A 19,449-nucleotide genomic window follows, 5' to 3' on the forward strand; every position below is an offset into this window, starting at 1 on the left:
GCTGAAAGGAAAAGAGCTAAAAGAGACAGGCATTAACATTTGATTTCTATCTAAAGGTAGAGACTAAGGATCATAGATACATGAAAATGAAAACAGGACTAGAATGGGAATCTGAGTTAAATTTAGGTGTAAATAATGAAGGTAGTCAATGAATTTGTTGGGCCAAATCATGGAACAAGGTGTACCGGTAGTTCAAATTAGAAAGCCTAATTCGAACTACCTACTTCATGCTGCGTGTAGCCGCGGGCACGGAGTCCGCACTAACAGGGATTTAAAAATGGCAGCACCCGGCAAGAAGCAAATGAAGCACGGGATATTTAAATCCCGGGCTTCATTTGCAACTTCGAATGACTACGTTAACCACCCTAGTTCAAACTAGGGTGTTAGTGTAGACGTACCCTGAGTTAGGTCACTGGGGTCAGCCCAGCTGGTTTGGGCTTGTTCTAGTTAGGCCTATATTATGCAATAAAATGGACATTTGCAACTACTCAAGCTCTCTGTATTTCCACTGATTTCTTCCTATATTGTGGAACTCCACATGACATAACACCACTCTTTCTACCTCATGGTGTGGATTGGGTTTAAATTCCTCACTCAACCTGCTCTCATCTTCACTAGGATCACCGTTCTTGGCCAATGGGAGCTGTGGGAAGCAGTGTCTCAGTCCGCACCGCTTACCACAGTTCCCAATGGCCAGAAAGGATGATCAGCAGCCAATGGGGACTGCAGGCACTTATACCCGGGGAGGTGCAGGTAAACATAGTGGCAGCAGCTGCCAGGGGCTAACCCTAACAAACTGCCTCCATCTCATTCCCACACTTCTTAGAGTCTCTGCTTACACAGCGCTTTGATCATAATAATGCAATGACATTTTCTAATAGTGCTTTCATTAACATCAGTTATTTCAAAAGGAAGCAAAAGCTTTGTTTTTACTGGCTTTTAAACTGGCATTTTCTAACAGTGTTTAAATGTGGTTTAAACACAGCTCAGGCTAAATTGGTTTTGACAGCCACTATGGATGCAGCCAAATTGTTAGGACCATGTTTAAAATCCATGTCTAAAAGCCAAGGACAATTTCTTGAAACCAATTTTCATACTTCAGAGCTGCAACTCTAATTGTAGTCCATAAGGTGGTGTCTATAGTATATCTAAATATCTGTACGATCGTCCATAGGTAGAGCCTGCAACTCTTGAGGCAGAAGTAGTTCTAAGATAAATTACCCCCATTCTCCTTAAGTACTCAAATCGTATTAGAAATCATTCCAGCAGGCACACTGTAAATATGCTTTCTTAACTTGATTTAAGCCCAGGTAGAAGAAGCAAACTTCTGCACCTGGTCAATTTTGCCTGTCAGTTCTGGGTATTATAAGGATTAGTTCCTTATGAAACAAATTTGCGCAGCTTAATAATATGGAGATTATTTTGATAGAGTAACTCTGGTGTTTTTATCATTTAGAGTCTATTGTTTTCTTACTTAGAAATTCAGGGATATGCCCCAGCATGATATGGAGGCTGCACTGGTGTGTTTTGTCAACAGTCTACTCCTGGCAATGGACGAAGTCCAGTGGTCTATAACAAAACTGTTAAATCTTGCAGCAACCATGATATCCTTAGTCTTCATGATGCGTTGTTGGCTCACAAGTGGATTCTTCCGGGGACAGAAGATTAATTAAGATCTCCCTGATGACTTTCCCTTTGGCATGTGCATGTCTATAGGGTGCTAATTAGGTACCCACCCTGGGATGAGGTCGCAGATAGGAATACGATATTTTGGGCTGGTGTTCTACAACCACTGACAAAGAGTTTGGAATGTTTTCCCATTTTGGGAATCAGATTTTTTACACGGTAAATTAACAGCAAAGACCTCTTAACATATCTCTTTCATGTGAGCTGACTTTATTTCCTTTTCAGGTTTAAATCCTAGTTTAATAGGGATTTCACACTATATAGTTCTGACAAACTGGAGAGAGCATAGTCATTCAGTTTTACAGCTAAGCCATAGGATCTGCACAGAATGGTATTCAGGAAATCATTCTTCAAAGATTTATCTTTTCACCAAGCATGTATTTAAGCTAACTTAACTGCCTTTAATAGAAGATAGGAGATGAATTCTAGATTCTAAAAAAAAAAGTTCAAAGTAAATATAGCAGCAACTATAGGGGCTATTTCAGAGGGCTATTTCTGTAAAATCTGCTTTTCAATACCAAGAAATGATGACAGTGCTGATTGTGGCAACCACAGAATCACAACTGTAGCAACCAAACAAATATTGCAGGAATGATTAGGAATTCTCACACAATGTATAATAAAAATCTCACTTGATAACCGATGGTATCAAATAGGACAAAATGATGTTTTCGAGAGATGAAATTTCTCTGTGTAATAATTGGACATCACTATAGTCTTTTCACAGCAGTTTTCAGACCTTAAAACATTAATTTAGGACACTTGGGAGTCACTTACAATGGTTAAAATATCACATAACAAGACAGGTAAAAAAGAATTAGAAGCTACAATATGTACATGGAAGAAACTGTTCAATTGCTTTTATAACCAAACTTTACAGCAGTATTCACATTATTCTGTACCTATTACCTATGCTAAATATCTGGAAAGTCACAGATACCACAATATTATAATTTAATTGAAAATTGGATATTGGAAAGGTCTAAAGGGCACACACCATATAAGAAGAAATAAACAGATCAAAGGACATGGGCACTTTATGAAGGATACTATAGTAATCATAGCTACTGGTTGAAAAATATGTGTTTACGTCACTGGTTTCCAAAGTGATCTCACCAAGAGTTAGAACAATTCTGAGCACATCTGAAAGCCCTACCCAATGTATAGCAGGGCCTTAACCTCTGTTAACAGTGAACAGAAAAATCAAGTTAAGGAATCACATTTAAATGCTATTTAAAACATGATTTCAACTAAATTATTATTTAATGTGGTTTGGCTGGAGCCAGGAGTAAAAAGTGTTTTGCCCCAAACAGAGATTATAGAATAAAATACAGTTTTAATAGGTAAAATAACATGGTTAATATGGTTAATTTCCTGATTTTGTCTAATCTGGATGGATGGAAGGAAAAAATCCTTGCATTGATTCATGGTATAGCATTTTTTTTTAAAGAATTTGGCTATGCATGTTTTGCCTCTGTCTACACAAGCTGTAAAGAGAGGGCTTTAGCAGGTTAACGCGTTTAATTCCACACAATTTACAGGAAGTCCACATAACAAACTAAGCCTGTGATTTTCAGGACATCTCAAAGATTTGTGCACCTACTTCCCATTATAATGAATGAGGTGCAGGTAATCTAAATCTCCAAGGCAGCTTTGAAAACCTCAGCCTTAAAATATTATTATTACTTCTCATGTGATGCAGTGGGGTAAAATGATTGTTTTCATCATAGTGGCAGTAGCTCAGTCTTTTTTCCTGGTTTAAAAAGTGGTCTGAGATCCTTACACTTGATAAAGGTGACAAACTCATTCACAAGCCATGAAAGCCAAGCTGAAAAACACACCACAATAACATGCTGAGAGCTGTGCTCATCTCCAAATTAAGATTCCAAAGATACCAGATAAGACAGTGAAAACAATGGAAAATGTAGGCGCAAAGTTTAAAAGTTCCATTTAATGTATGTTTGAAAATATTTAACACATTGTTATGATTACAATCTTACTCTCATATGCTCTGTTTTCACATCTATTTCAGTGGTCTGTATGCGCCAACTCACAGCATGGGCAACAGCAAGGAATTAATCCACTTTAATGTACACATGTTAACAAGTAAAAAGATCCATTTTAAAAGCTTTGAAAAATAAACTTCAACCATAACTATCAAAAAGCAAGTGTACAGAAAATTCCAGCATGCCATTAATGGTAGAGTACACTTTTGTTTTGCCTTCAAACACTTCAAAACAACCTGGCCCGGGTGGGTGGCAAACTGCTATTTTACACCCCATGGATCAATGTCACAAAAGATGCTATTAGTTTAGCCAAGTGGGGATCTTTTTAGGAGCTAAAAAATAGATGCTGAGAATGCTAATTTTAGAGCCAGTTTTGGTCTTGATTTTGTATCTTTTATATTTGTCATTTTGGAAGAAAAAGTAAGAGCAGGTCTTCTCAGGGAAATGATTTGCATGTTTCAAGAAACCCTAATTCAAATGGTTAAGAAACTCAAATACGGTAAAACTCTAATAGTCCGGCACCCAGTTGACCAACACTCAAGACAGTCCGGCATCAAAATGGCAAGCGCTCTTGATGGAACCGGGACGGAACCCGGAACCGTTCAGGTCAGCCGCTCTCACATGGGTGACAGCAGGGAGGGGAGGTGTTTGGCTCTGGGGAAGGGAAGAAGGAAGAGGGATTGTGTTACTCGCGGCATCCCGGACTGATGATTGAAAAGCTGGCTGCTCAGCACAAGTGCCCCAGTGCCTGGAGGGAGACGTGGAGCTGTACTGGCAGCTCCAGGGACCCAAGCATAAGGTTGGAGCGGGGGGAAAAGGATTGGGTTGGAAGTATGCAGTACCTCCTGATACTCTGGAATATCCAATAATCCAGTACCACCTAGGTCCCAAAGGTGCCAGATTATTGGAAGACTACTGTAGTAACAATGCAGTGTACTTTGTATTTCCAATCAAACTTTCTTTCATACTTTCATACCCTTAGAAGAATGAAATGGGACTATTCATGGAGCCCTGTAAATCCATGGATATCTGCTTTATAGCCACAAGTATACACCTCTGCAGATGTGGCTGCAGATATCCATGACTCATTTTTGCAGATATGGATGTAGAGATAAGGATACAAATTTATATCTGAACATGGTTCTAACTATTCACAGAATAAGATGCCACTCAATATAAGTAAAAGTGGGAGATATTGGTCCTGAGACATTTTCTTGCAAAATCCAAATAGCACTTTAAAGTTTGTTATCAGAAGCCATGAATAGAAAATATCAAATCAGCTTCAAAGAAACACAGTAAAGTCACTGAGACTCTTTTAAATATTATAGAAAATATTAAGAACATCACCCAGATCTGTTATAATGTTGTTCATGCATGGATCTCAAAGTGCATCACAAAGAAAATCATCATCATCTGTACTTTATGGCAGGGGGAAGTTGAGATGTAGGGTAGTGCCTTGTCCATCAAGCCACCCAGAGAGCTGGTAACAGGACACTAGTGTCCTGAGTCCCATTGTCTATCCACGAGGCAACTGTGCATCATTACGAGGGAGTAGTTACAACCTCAACAGGAATAGAAAAGGGAAATAAGACGGGGAGGACTTTCATAGACTTATAGACTTTAAGGTCAGAAGGGACCATTATGATCATCTAGTCTGACCCCCTGCACAATGCAGGCCACAGAATCTCACCCACCCCTCCCAGAATAATCCTCTCACCTATATCTCAGATATTGAAGCCTTCAAATACTTTGAAGACCCCAAGATGCAGAGAATCCTCCAGCTGTGATCTGTACCCCATGCTACAGAGGAAGGCGAAAAACCTCCAGGGCCTCTGCCAATCTACCCTGGAGGAAAATTCTTTCCCGACCCCAAATATGGCGATCAGCTAAACCCTGTGCATATGGGCAAGACTCATCAGCTAGACACCCAGAAAGTTCTCTATAGTAACTCCTATCATCCCTCCATTGACCTATTTCCCACTGATAATGAATGGTCAATTAGTTACCAAGATCATGTTATCTCATCAAACCATCCCCTTCAGAAACCCACCTAGTTTAATCTTGAAACCAGATAGATCTTTTGCCCCAACTACTTCCCTTGGAAGGCCGTTCCAGAACCTCACTCCTCTAATGGTTAGAAACCTTCGTCTAATCTCAAGTCTAAACTTCCTACTAGCCAGCTTATATCCATTTGTTCTTGTGTCCACATTGGCATTAAGCTTAAATAATTCTTCTCCCTCCCTGGTATTTATCCCTCTAATATATTTAAAAAGTGCAATCATGTCCCCCCTCATCCTTCTTTTGGTTAAGGTAAACAAGCCAAGCTCCTTGAGTCTCCTTTCATAAGACAGGTTTTCCATTCCTTGGATCATCCTAGTGGCCCTTCTTTGTACCTGTTCCAGTTTGAATTCATCCTTCTTAAACATGGGAGACCAGAACTGCACACAGTATTCCAAATGGGGTCTCACCAATGCCTTGTATAATGGCACTAACATCTCCTTATCCCTACTGGAAATACCTTGCCTAATACATCCCAAGATCGTATTAGCCTTTTTCACGGCCATGTCACAATGGCGGCTCATAGTCATTCTATAATCAACCAGGACTCCGAGGTCCTTCTCCTCCTCAGTTACTTCCAACTAATATGTCCCCAGCTTATAACTAAAATTCTTGTTATTAATCCCTAAATGCATAACCTTACACTTCTCACTATTAAATTTCATCCTATTGCTATCACTCCAATTTACAAGATCATCCAGATCTTCCTGTATGATATCCCGATCCTTTTCTGAATTGGCAATAGCTCCCAACTTTGTGTCATCCGCAAATTTTATTAGGACACTTCCACTTTTGGTGCCAAGATCAGCAATAAAAAGATTAAATAAAATTGGCCCCAAAACTGATTCCTGAGGAACTCCTCTAGTAACTTTCCTCCAACCCAACAGTTCACCTTTCAATATGACCTGCTGTAGTCTCCCCTTTAATCAGTTGCTTATCCACCTTTCAACTTTCATATTAATCCCTATCTTTTCCAATTTAACCAATAATTCCTCATGTGGTACTCTATCAAATGCCTTACTAAAGTCGAGGTAGATTAGATCTACTGCATTTCCTTTATCTAAAAAATCTGTTACTTTCTCAAAAAAGGAGATCAGGTTGGTTTGGCACGATCTACCTTTTGTAAAACCATGTTGTAATTTGTCCCAATTGCCATTAGCCTCAATGTCTCTAACTACTTTCTCCTTCAACATTTTTTCCAGGATCTTACATACTACAAATGTCAAACTAACAGGCCTATAGTTACCCGGGTTGCTTTTTTTCCCTTTCTTAAAAATCGGAACTATATTAGCAATTCTCCAGTCAAATGGTACAACCCCTGAATTTAGAGATTTATTAAAAAATTTTGCTAATGGACTTGCAAGTTCATGTGCAAGTTCCTTTAATATTCTTGGATGAAGATTATCTGGGCCCCCCGATTTACTCCCATTAAGCTGTTCAAGTTTGGCTTTTACCTCGGATATGGTAATATCTACCTCCATATCTTTAGTCCCATTTGTTAAATTACCATTATCCCTAAGATCTTCATTAGCCTCATTAAAGACTGAAGCAAAGTATTTGTTCAAATATTGGGCCATTCCTAGATTATCCTTAACCTCCACTCCATCCTTAGTAATTAGCGGTCCTACTTCTTCTTTTTTTGTTTTTTTCCTATTTATATGGCTATAAAACCTTTTTCTATTGGTTTTAATTCCCTTTGCAGGGTCCAACTCTACCTGACTTTTAGCCTTTCTCACTTTGTCCCTACATGCTCTAACCTCAGTAAGGTAGCTTTCTTTACTGATTCCTCCCATTTTCCACTCCTTATATGCTTTCTGCTTTTTCTTAATCACCTCTCTGAGATGCTTGCTCATCCAGCTTGGTCTAACACACCTGCCTATAATTTTTTTCCCTTTTCTAGGGATACAGGCTTCTGACAGCTTCTGCAACTTTAACTTAAAATAATTCCAGGCCTCCTCCACTTTAAGATCCATAATTTCTTTAGTCCAATCAACTTCCCTAACTAATTTCCTTAATTTATTAAAGTTAGCCCTTTTGAAATAAAAAACCCTAGTCTCAGATTTATTTTTGTTTATCCTTCCATTTAATTTGAACTGAATTAGCTCATAATCACTCGAGCCAAGGTTGTCTCCTACAACCATTTAATCTATGAGGTCCTCACTACTCACCAAAACCAAATCTAAAATAGCATCCCCCCTTGTTGGTTCAGCAACTACTTGACGAAGGAATTCATCAGCTATCACATCTAGGAAAATCTGAGCCCTATTATTATTACTAGCACTTCTTCTCCAGTCTATATCTATTCTCTATAAGGGTATGTCTACACTACAAAGTTAATTCGAACTAACAAACGTTAGTTCGAATTAACTTTGATAGGCGCTACACTAGCGCTCCACTAGTTCGAACTTAATTCGAACTAGTGGAGCGCTTAGTTCAAACTAGGTAAACCTCATTCCACGAGGACTAAGCCTAGTTTGAACTAACTAGTTCGAATTAAGGGCTGTGTAGCCGCTTAATTTGAACTAGTGGGAGGCTAGCCCTCCCCAGCTTTCCCTGGTGGCCACTCTGGCCAACACCAGGGAAACTCTACTGCCCCCCTCCCGGCCCCGGAGCCCTTAAAGGAACACAGGCTGGCTACGGTGCCCGTGCCAGGTGCAAGCCTGCCAGCACCTAGTCAGCAGACCGTGCACCTGGCACGGCTCAAGCCAGCCATCTGCTGCCACCCAGCCCTCCCCCTCTTCCTGGGACCAGGCTGGCAGCTCCCGGGAGCCTGCCTGGGACCACAAGAGGTGGGCGCCCGCCTGGTCTAGTGCAGACATCGTGGACCTCATCCACGACCTCCGCACTAGGCACAGGAAAGTGGCCGTCTAGGGCAGGATAGCTGCCAGCCTAGCCACCCAGGAGCAGGTTTGCATGAAAATCAGGGTGGTCCAGTGAGACCCCCGACCCTGAGCCCTGAGCTTAGAATGGCCGTACTGGGTCAGACCAAAGGTCCATCTAGCTTAGTGGCCTGTCTGCCAACAGTGGCCAACACTAGGGACCCTGGAGGGGATGGACCAAAGACAATGACCAAGCCATTTGTCTCGTGCCATCCATCTCCAGCCTTCCACAAACAGAGGCCAGGGACACCATTCCTACCCCCTGGCTAATAGCACTCCATGGACCCAACCTTCATGACTTGATCTCACTTCTCTGTAAACTCTGTTCTAGTTGTAGCCTTCACAGCCTCCTGCAGCAAGGAGTTCCACAGGTTGACCATTTGCTTTGTGAAGAAGAACTTTCTGTTATTCGTTGGAAGCCTGCTACCCATTCCTTTCCTTTGGTGTGCTCTAGTCCTTCTATTATGGGAACTAATGAAGAACTTTTCTGTATGCACCCTCTCCACACCACTCATGCTTTTATAGACCTCTATCATATTCCCCCTCCGTCTCCTTCTATTCTAAGCTGAAAAGTCCCAGTCTCTTAATCCTCTCTTCATATGGGACCTGTTTCAAATCCCTCATCATTGTAGTTGCCCTCCCCTCTCCCACCCTCTCTCTTCCCCTCTCCCAGCTCCTTTTCCCAGTCTCACCCAGTTTTGTTCAATAAAGAGAGTTTCTATTTTTGACCACAGGTGTCCTTTATTTTGTACATCAGGAAGGGGGGCTAGGGAGGGATAAGTGGAAGGAGGTGAGGGAGGAATGGGGTACGAGCCCCCAATGGGGAGGACTGGGGTGGCTCTGCGGGCTCCTCGGGGTGGAAACACTCCTGCAGCCCCCCGATTGACCGCTCTCCCCAGATGGCAGCCTGCGGTAAGTGCATCCAGGCTGATGTCCGAGTGCTGTGATGTGCCGAGTGTGGGCACTCAGGGCACTCCAAGCCAGGACTGGTTTGCAAGCGGGAAACCCCCTGAGAACTGAGTCAGCAGCTCCACACTCTAAGTCCTCATCTGATGCCCTGCCGGCACTGCTTCCGGCCATCCTTAACCCCAGTTCAGGGTCCACTCTGTGTGGACGCGCTAGTTTGAATTAGCAAAACGCTAATTCGAACTAGTTTTTAAGTCTAGCTGTGCTAGTTTGAATTGAATTAACTAATTCGAACTAAGTTAGTTCGAATTAGCGCTGTAGTGTAGACATACCCTAAGTTACTATAGAGAATTCTTTCCCTAGCTGGTGGGTCTTGCCACACACTCAGGGTCTAACTGATCTCTATATTTGGGGTAGGTAAGGATTTTTCCCTTAAGTTAGATTGGTGGGGCACCCTGGGATTTTTGCCATGGGGGCACAGAGTCATCTGCTGGCTTGAACTAAGGTAAATGATGGATTGTCTGGAATTAGAAGGCTTTAAGTGCACATCTGAGGACTTCATAACTCAGCCAGAGATTATGGACCTATTGCAGGACTAGGTGGGTGAGGTTCTGTGGCCTTCAATGTGAAGGATGTCAGACTCCATAACCATGAGGGTCCCTTCTTGCCTTAAAGTCTATGAGTCTATGTGATTAAAAAAAATTAAAACCTGTTTGAATCAGGAAAATGTAATCCACCACCACTAACCTCAAATAGCATTTGAAGCCATAGGGTAGCAGTCAGGGAGCTGACAGCCATGCTGGGCCCCTGGACAAGGGGTGGGGGCAGTTCTGCACTCCCGGAAGGGGCGGAGCCTCAGGAGAAAGGGGCACAGCCAAAGGCAGTCAGCTCTCCATGTCTCTCAGATGTGCCATGCCACCCCCCAGCCCTTAGAGCCCCCTGGAGCTCAGTTATTTCTCTCAGTTAGAGCCGTGTAAACTCAGGGGTAACTCCACTCAAGTCAATGGAGTTTCAGTGTGGTAGAAAGGAGCTGCAAGACCAGAATCCAGCCCAGTGTTCCATTCTCACCTTCATGCCACAGGCCAACCAGAACAAAGGGCTAAAAGTAAACAAACAGGATCATGTTTTAAAACTAACCTAACCCTCAGGGTTCCACCATGTGCGGTAGGATAGGACACCATTCAAGGAAAAATAATTCAGGTACAGTTACTTAGGGCACTGCACTGCGGTCTTTCCATCTTGTGGACGTCAGCATGCTGGCTGGCTGTCCTGTGAACAAGCCCTTAGCCAGCCAACCATGCCCCACTTGGGACAACTGCATGCTTGTTGCCAGGGTTGCTGGCTTGCTTTCCTATGGGCCATATTGTGATCACTTTGCACCCCCTAGTTTTCTAGGGTTCACAGAGGTAGCAGCCTAGAAGTAAATAGACCACATTAGGGCTGCTATTCCCCTTCCTGCAAATGTGGAAGGGTGTGGAAGGAGGAATGGGGAATGGGTGGAACCAAGGCACAAGGCATTAACATTGCATTGGGAGAGGGATATAGTCTGCCTTAGATATAGGTGCCAGGGTATTACCTCCTCCCCCCAACTGCAGCCCTGCGGCCAAGATAAAGGGTAACCAGCCAGCAGACTGATTGTTCAAATCATAATCTGCTTCCTAGGTTGCTCCAGAAGCAGCACCAGGGCTTCTGGGACAGCCATAATTCAGTCCTATGCATTCTTGCATGCCTAACAGAATGCATTATTCCAGCACAAGTCATTATCTAGCTTTGATCATGGAGAGCCTGATGCTGCACCATTGAATTCTATGAAAGTTTGGTCATTGATATCAGTGGAAGCAGGACCAAGATATTAACATGCACATGTACATACAGTACACATCTTTTAATTATACCTCCCTACTGAAGTTAATGGGAGGGAGCATGCAGCCCACAAAGAGAAATGCAATGGTAATGGTGCTTGATTTTTCTTTTTTTTTTTTGGCCACACAGATAATTTCTAATGAATTATTTTTTACCTCAGGAGCATCCCTTGCAAAGAAGAGACTTGCAAGAGATCCTAGCACCAGCATTATCACAGACTGCTACTAAGATTTGTAAACTCTCCTCGATCCTGCTGCTCCTAGGGCTAAACTTACATGTCAGTTATCAAATCAATTCAATGCTTTTGACTCCAAAAGATGCCTGTGTTGAAACACTGTGCCTCAGGGAAATCAAAGCAAAATCAGTTGGCACCAATGGAACCTCTATTAGTCAACAGTGATAGTAGGGAGGAGACTCACAGAAGCTGGATCTTTGATGCTCCTTTCCTCCCCACCACTAAAGCAGCAGTTATCAATTTCAATGACCTTCGTGGATGATTTGTGTGCTTCTCACAACACAGCTGCAAATACCGCAGACTAGAAAAAGAGAGGGAGGTCTCATCTGGTGATGGCAGAGGATTATTGGATCGAGAAGAACCTTTGTCTTCAGAAGCCAAGAGGATTAGCTGCTGCTGTGGTTAGTGGGAAAGGAAGGAGAAGATTCAACTGCATGCTCCAGCTGCTGTTATGCTTCCCACAGGCTCTGATCCTGCTTGGCAGATGTAACAGAGAACACTGACTTCTATTGGCACCCCTTGGGTATTCAGATATATCTGATCAGAGAGGGAATTTGCTGGTTGTGGCAGAATGCTCAGAAATATTTTCCGCCAGTCCTTTTGGTTTTATCCTGCTTGGTTTTGCTCCTTTTTTCAGCTTGTTGTAAATGTCAGGTTCACATGTAAATTCTCTCCCCTCATCCCTTGCAAGGTGATTTCAGAGACAGATGGGGCCTGAGTCCGCACAAGTGCACACGGAGGTTTCAGAGTAAGCAAGACGATTCTCCACTTCCCTTTGGGTCCCCATGCAATGGCACCATTGCATTGGAATAGGTAGGCACTGTTTGGTTGTTAGTGCTGCTGCAAGCACGAGCTTCCTGGTGGGGGAGTAAGCAGGGCAGTCATCAGAACTGGGCAAGGCCATTTGGACCACCTATAAGGGTGGCGGAGCTGATGGATCATAATGGCCTCCTCAAAGGCCCCTTGAAAGAATTCAGGCTGAACAAGTCCTGCTTCTTCCTTAGTTCTCCTTCTGCAAACTGCTCCTCCACGCACCCTCCCCCGCATGTGCCTCTGATTGTACAAAGCCAGAATCCAGCCCTAAACATTTGTCTCTTTGTTTTCTTTCCAAATCTACATGCAGGAAGGAAAACAGCTAGATGAACAACAGATGATGATCCAGATTCTGCTCTCAGCCTCAGCACTATAACTCTACTATAACTCCGCTGCCTGCAGTTCAGTGATGCAGCATTCACACTGGTGTAAGAGAGAGCCAGAAATTGGCATGAATATTTTAGTCAGTTCACATTCTCAGCAATTTCCCCCCCAAGCAGTGTTTCTTCAAAATTCTCCTAACCTGCCTGGTAAGCTTCATCCACAGAGCAAGAGGCTGAATGCTGATACATGTGCAAGGCTCAGCTGCTGAAATCTCTGACAGTCAGCAGCATTTACCCCCTGACCTTTAGCTTCCCCTTCTCCTGTGACACACAGGTTTGTTTCCCCAAAACACAGAATAATTTTGTAGTGCAGCAAACATTAACAAGGTGATACAAAATGATTTACAGAAGAATTCCACTTTGTCCTTCCATGTCATTCTGCAGCGTTACATTCCACAGAACTACGCCTTCTGAGGCACCCAGCGCTTCTCCTTCCCAGGATGAGCAGACCCATGAATGAGATTGCTGGCAGAGTAAACTCCTGCTCCCTGTGAGAGAGCCTGGCAGGATGTAGCTCTACAGCACTACGTCAGAATTCATACAGCTCTTCAGACTTTCCTTGAACTACAGCAGTGACAAACCAGAGCAACAGCAGTTTGACAGTTTGACAGCATCACTATACAGGGGAGCCAGTATATCAGTATACAGGGGAGCCCGTTTCAAACTATCCCTAAGACAGAATTGTCCATTTCCAACTATCCCTAAGGCAAAAGTGACTGATTAAAAATAGCTATCTTTAGTCATATTAATATCTGGCAACTGTTGGCACCCTTGCATTTCTGCAAAGACTTATGCAAAGACTAACTTGTGCATTACTCTGCCATCTCTGCTTTAAGGCTTGCACCAGTCGGGAATCACCACATAGAGGTTCACCTTGGCCGTGGTGTCTTCCAAAAATCCCCACTCCTGCCTGGCTTGCCCAGGAATACCCTCTGCACCAGGACTTCCTTCCTCTCTCCCTTGGCTTTGCCCTTACTCCAAACAAGGGTTGGGAGAAAACCATGTTTTGAAATAGCTGGATGCCAAACTCAGCCATAAAGACAAAATCAATCTACAATTATACTAGACCACACCTCTCTGACAAGTAAGTCATAGTTTGTTGCTTAGTGAGCAACAATGCTTGCCACTTTCCAGCTACCAATGGTCAGATTCCCCAGAGACTTGAGGTGAAAGTAAGTGGGTGCAGCTAAGTGCCAGAGCTTTAACACCAAACTTTAAAAAGTTGTATCAAGTATCCACATTTCCTCAGGTAGAGTTAATGCAGAAATTACACAGTGATTTTGATTACCACTGTGTCATTAGCTTTCAGAAAAGATCTCACTCTAGATACTTTTATATCTATTTTATATCTTGTATACACTTTATAATACAATGATATTACACACAATCCGTTGGTTCAACTGGTTATCTGTTGAGGTTTCATCCCCATATTTGTAGACCAGTAAACCTTTGAAATTGGTGGGCCCTGACTTCACATGGATGGGCAAGATTGGGAGAGGAAGTGGAACAGAAGGGAGATGAGAAGGGATAAGCCATGACCCTGCAACCCAGCCCAGAGCCCTTGGGTTGCTGCTGGATGCTGGTTTCAAACCTTTGAATTCTCCTGAGGGTTACTTCAAAGTAAAGTCTAGTCAGTCTGTTAGGAAGGTGCTAAAGGGAGCTCCATGCTTTTCCTTTTGCCACTTGTTATCTTAACAGATTTAATTAGCTAATTTGTAAAGCTGGTCCTTCATTGTCTTTCTTTCAGAACAAGCTAGTCAAAGAACCAAATATACACTCCTTTGTCTCAAGCAGATTTGTTTGACAACTCCCCCAACGTGCTTTAAACACACTTCAGTCACAATTCTAACATATCATTCTTACTATCCCCCACATACATATATCATACAAGAGTACCAATGATCAGTGAGTTATTGCTTTTCAAATGATGCCTCACAAGATGCATTTTGCTCAAAGATAATAATAATAATGTGTTGAGCATGACTATGTGGTGCTTAATGTCACAATCATATCAATCAACAGTCTCCATAGTCTCATTCAGAAAACATTCAAGTATAGCTTTAGAGTGGTCTGCGCCGTTCAACTGAGCAGTGACTTGGCTTTTACATCATATGTTAAATCATTTTGCCAACCTCCCATAATATACATATTTTGCCCACAGTGGAATTCTAGACAAGAAATGAGAAATTCGGAGAGCTTTTGAATGCAATGGATTTTCACAGCTGACCTCATCAGAGACTACAAGTGGTACCTACCAGTCCAGAACTGCCTACCCACTTCCTTAGAATTTCTACAGCTAAAGCTTCTTTCCTCATAATTGCCTATGTCAGAAGCACTGACAACGTGAGTACTCTGGGGCTGGAGCACCCATGGGGGAAAAAACATTAGTGGCTGCTGAGCACCCACTAGTGCCAAGCTCCCCTCTGTCCTCCTCCCCACTGCACACCAGTAGCCCTGCGCTTACTAACTCCTCCTGCTCCTTTCTAGTGCCTTCAGAGCATGACAAACAGCTGTTTTGTGGCATTCAAGCTCTGAAAAAGAGGGGGTGAGTGGGCCCAGCTGTATTTGGAGGAGGAAGCAGGGAAGAGGCAAGGCAGGGGCAAGCAATCAGGGGTAGGGGTGGAATGGGGAGCTAGAGGTATGGGGGAAGATTTGGAGAGGAGGAAGGCTAGATCAGGGAGGGGAAGCACCCCCCCCACCACCACACACCTGGCAAGATGAGAAGTGTGCTCCTATGATCTATCTTATTCCTTTCTATATTCATTACTAGAGGATTTATCCAGCATTGTTTGGGTCCTTCAGGGCAGAGAGCTGGGAGTGTGGGGGGTTCAGGAGTCAGGTCAGGCACTTGGGGATGTGTAGGGCTCAGGGCAGGGGTGTGGAAGTTGCAGGAGTCAGGGTTGGTGGGGAGTAGGAACTCAGGGCAGGGAGTTGAAGGTGTAGGGGGTATAGGGATCAGGATTGAGGTTAAGGGGCTCAGGGCAGAGCATGGCAGAGGGGATTCAGGGCGAGGAGTTGGTAGACTTGGAGGGCTCAGGGACAGGTGTGGAGGGTGCAAGAGACAGGGCTGGAGGCAGAGGTCAGGGAAGGGTGTGGTGGTAGCCAGAAGCTGCTCCCTAGGACTGGCCTGGGTCAGTAGTGGCTGCGCTGACCAGCTGGTAAATGGCTACTCCCCGGGGCAGGCCCAGAGCAGTGGGGGCCATAGTAGCTTGCTGTTGGCTGCTCCATGGGGGTGGCTAGGGCAGTGGGAATGGCAGTCACTGGACAGCAGCTGCTTCCCAGGGCTTGGGCGGTTGCTGCCCCTCCTGTGATTATTTCAGAGGATAACTGTCCCTTCTATTAGAGCCCTGCCTTTCCATTTGATGAGAAACATTCGGATTCCAGGCATATCCCATTGTCCTGGCACAATCAAACCCATACCTTGCTTGAAGTTATGATAAGAGAAAGCTTCATAGCAAATTTAGTGGTCCTAGCTCTTGCCATTTAGGAGGAGTTCTTAAACAGACAGACACACAGACAAACTCTCTCAAATATATAGTAGCATATATTTCTGTCTTTTCTAGCTCATTCCACATATTGATTCCTCTTTGCTTAAAAAAGGTCCTTAAAGTACCTCAGCAAACTACTAAATATATGAGATGAGTTGTGTGTCTTTCTGTGTGTCCATCCATCTATCAGTGAGTTCATTTGTTCCAGAACCCCTAAGTAGTAAGAGCAAGGACCACCAAATTTGGTAGGCAGCTTCCTTTTATCATAACTTAAAGCAAGGTACAGGTTTGACTGTGCCAGGACAATGAGATGCCTATGGAATCTATGTGTTTCTCATCAAACAGAAAGAGAGGGGTGTGATAGCAGAGACAGTTATACCTCATGAATGACTGCAGCAGGGCAGCAAGCACAGGGAACAGTGACACAAGGGGGTAGCAAACTTCCCAGACCCAGGGAGGAGCCACTGGCCTGCAGCACGAGCCACCCCTGAAAATCCTAAGCCCTCAACCCTCCTGACTCCCTCCACACTTCCCAACCCCTTGCCCTGAGCTCCCACCCCTACTCTGACCCCTATCTCTTCCACTGATCCCTTCCTCACCCCCCAAACTTGACTCTTGTATGCCCATACTCTCAACCTTCTGCTCTGAACCCCCCTCCCCAATATCTCCAGAACCTGCCCTGACCCTCAGACCCCTGCCCTGAATGACACAAGCAATGCTGGATAAATTTTCTGTTGGTCATAATTTGGTTTCAAGTCATGTGGTGTCTTTTTGGAGTTGTTCAGATTTTCAGTTTTGTATCTTCCATTTTATCTATGCCACTCAATTTTATATACCTCAGTCACGTAACCTCACAATCTCTCTTTTTTCCACTGATTACAAATCTAATTTAACTTTCTTATCCTACCCATACAGATCTAACGCCTCAGTAGAGATGAACAAAATTCTGCACTTCTGCCTTGTGAAACTGAGAAAATAAGAGACATGTAGAGAAATATATTGAAAAAGCAAAAGAAAAAAAAGATAAATCTGTATCAGGACCAACTGTGGCTCTCCCTGGATTTCAAGGCATTCTAAAAAGGAATCAAGTATTGTCATCCACATTTTACACACAGGAAAACAGGCAAGAGAAATGATGTGACATGCCCTATATTATCCAGCAGGCCAGTGGCAGGGACAGGAAAAAGGCTGAGGGATTTGGGCTTATTTAGTCTGCAGAAAAAAAGAGCAAGGGAGATTTGATAGCAGCCTTCAACTTCCTGAAGGGAGGTTCCAAAGAGGATGGACAGAGGCTGTTCTTAATAGTCAGGGATGGCAGTACAAGGAGCAATGGTTTCAAGTTGCAGCGAGGGAGGTTAGGTTGGATATTAGGAAAAACTATTTCACTAGGAAGATGATGAAGCACCAGAATGGATTATCTAGGAAGGTGGTAGAATCTCCATACCTAGTGGATTTTAAACCCTGGCTTGACAAAGCCCTGGCTGGGATGATTTAGTTGGGGTTGCTTCTGCTTTGGGCAGGGGGTTGGACTCAATGATCTCCTGAGGTCTCTCCCAGCCCTATGATTCTATGATACTATGAAAAGAACCAGATTGCTGACATCCTGGATAGATGCACTATCCAGTTGGTCATACTACTTGTCAAGTCTCCCCTTATGCAACCAGCTTGGTATAAAACACCAGATCAATGCCAGATTAAAAACAGAAAATATTATTCTGGTATGATGCAACTGGGTCTGTTATTGGGTTACGGGTTTTTTTTATTTTAAAAGTGATGATTAAGATTTTTAATATTTGTTCAGTTTTATGGACTTTTTCTCAGACAATATACTTAGGCTATGTCTACACCAGCCAGTCTTGTGCAGGAACATATGCAAATGAGGCACTGCGATTAATATTGTGGTGCCTCATTTGCATAGTTAATGAGATGCCATTTTTGCGCAAGGGGCTTTTACACAAGAAGGAGCAGTCTATACTGCTCCTTCTTGCACAAAACCCCTCTCTTGCACGAGAGCCGTTCTGCCGCTTATTTTCAGGCAAAACGGCTCTTGCACAAGAGAGTTTTTTTGCTCAAGAAGGAGTAGTATAGACTGTTCCCTTGCACAAATATGGCAGCTCATTAAGTATGCAAATGAGGCATGGCAATATTCATTTCCATGCCTCATTTGCATATGTTCTTGCACAGGACTGGCCAGTGTAGAGTAGCCTTGTATTGCTTATACAACCCTTATTCATGTTGGTAAAAATACATGAAGCAGTCCCATTGCAATCAATGGGGCTACTCTCATACATTCACCACAGTCAAATCCTCGGTAGGTTTTGATGATCTTGACATAAAATAGCTTTTTATATTGTTGCATCTTCTTCCTTAACTTTGATGCAACTCCAGATTATCTCTGACAGCATAAAAGAGATTAGAATGTGGTTCCTAGAATCTAATGGAACAAAGAAAAAAGGCCAGAAAATGAGAGTAGTTTTGTTTGTGTATCACAGAATTGCCCATTAATGCACATTGAAGGGATCACGGTAGTTACAATATAAAAGTTGTAGATTTTAAGGGTAGAAGAGACCAACAAGATCATCTCTCTGACCTCCTACACATCACTGGCCACAGAACCTCATCCAGCCACTAATAGGTGATCAGAGGCCCATAACCTTGACTGAGTTATTTGGAACAAACGAGTTCAAGTTACAGAGAATCCACCTTTCACTCTACTACAAGTTTGACTATGGTTGAGCATTTGAAAAAAATGTCTCACTACACTTTACCCACCAAATTAATTGAAATGGGCTTGACAGTGGGAAACAGATTTCAGTAGAAACTATTTGTTTTTATTATAGTATTTTTTTAAGGAAAATTTCAGACAATTGCACCCTAACCAGAACTGGCAAAAGGTCAAATACTGGCAGGTTTTGTTTTGGCAAGGACTCTCAGGACAGTTCATGTAAGCACTTCTTTTGGAGCATCTCTATGAAACATTTGACATTTTTTTACCAGTGGTTTTAGAAACATGTGAATACCATCGATATGTTAGATAGATGAGAGCACGGCACATCTTGAAATGATCCAAATGAAGAGAAGCCGGAAGATGCTATTTTTCAATAAGCAAATAGAGTGTTCATTCTGAGAAGC

Source organism: Pelodiscus sinensis, chromosome 10 (genome assembly GCF_052426305.1).
Source record: "Pelodiscus sinensis isolate ZL-2025 chromosome 10, ASM5242630v1, whole genome shotgun sequence".
NCBI lineage: Eukaryota > Metazoa > Chordata > Testudines > Trionychidae > Pelodiscus > Pelodiscus sinensis.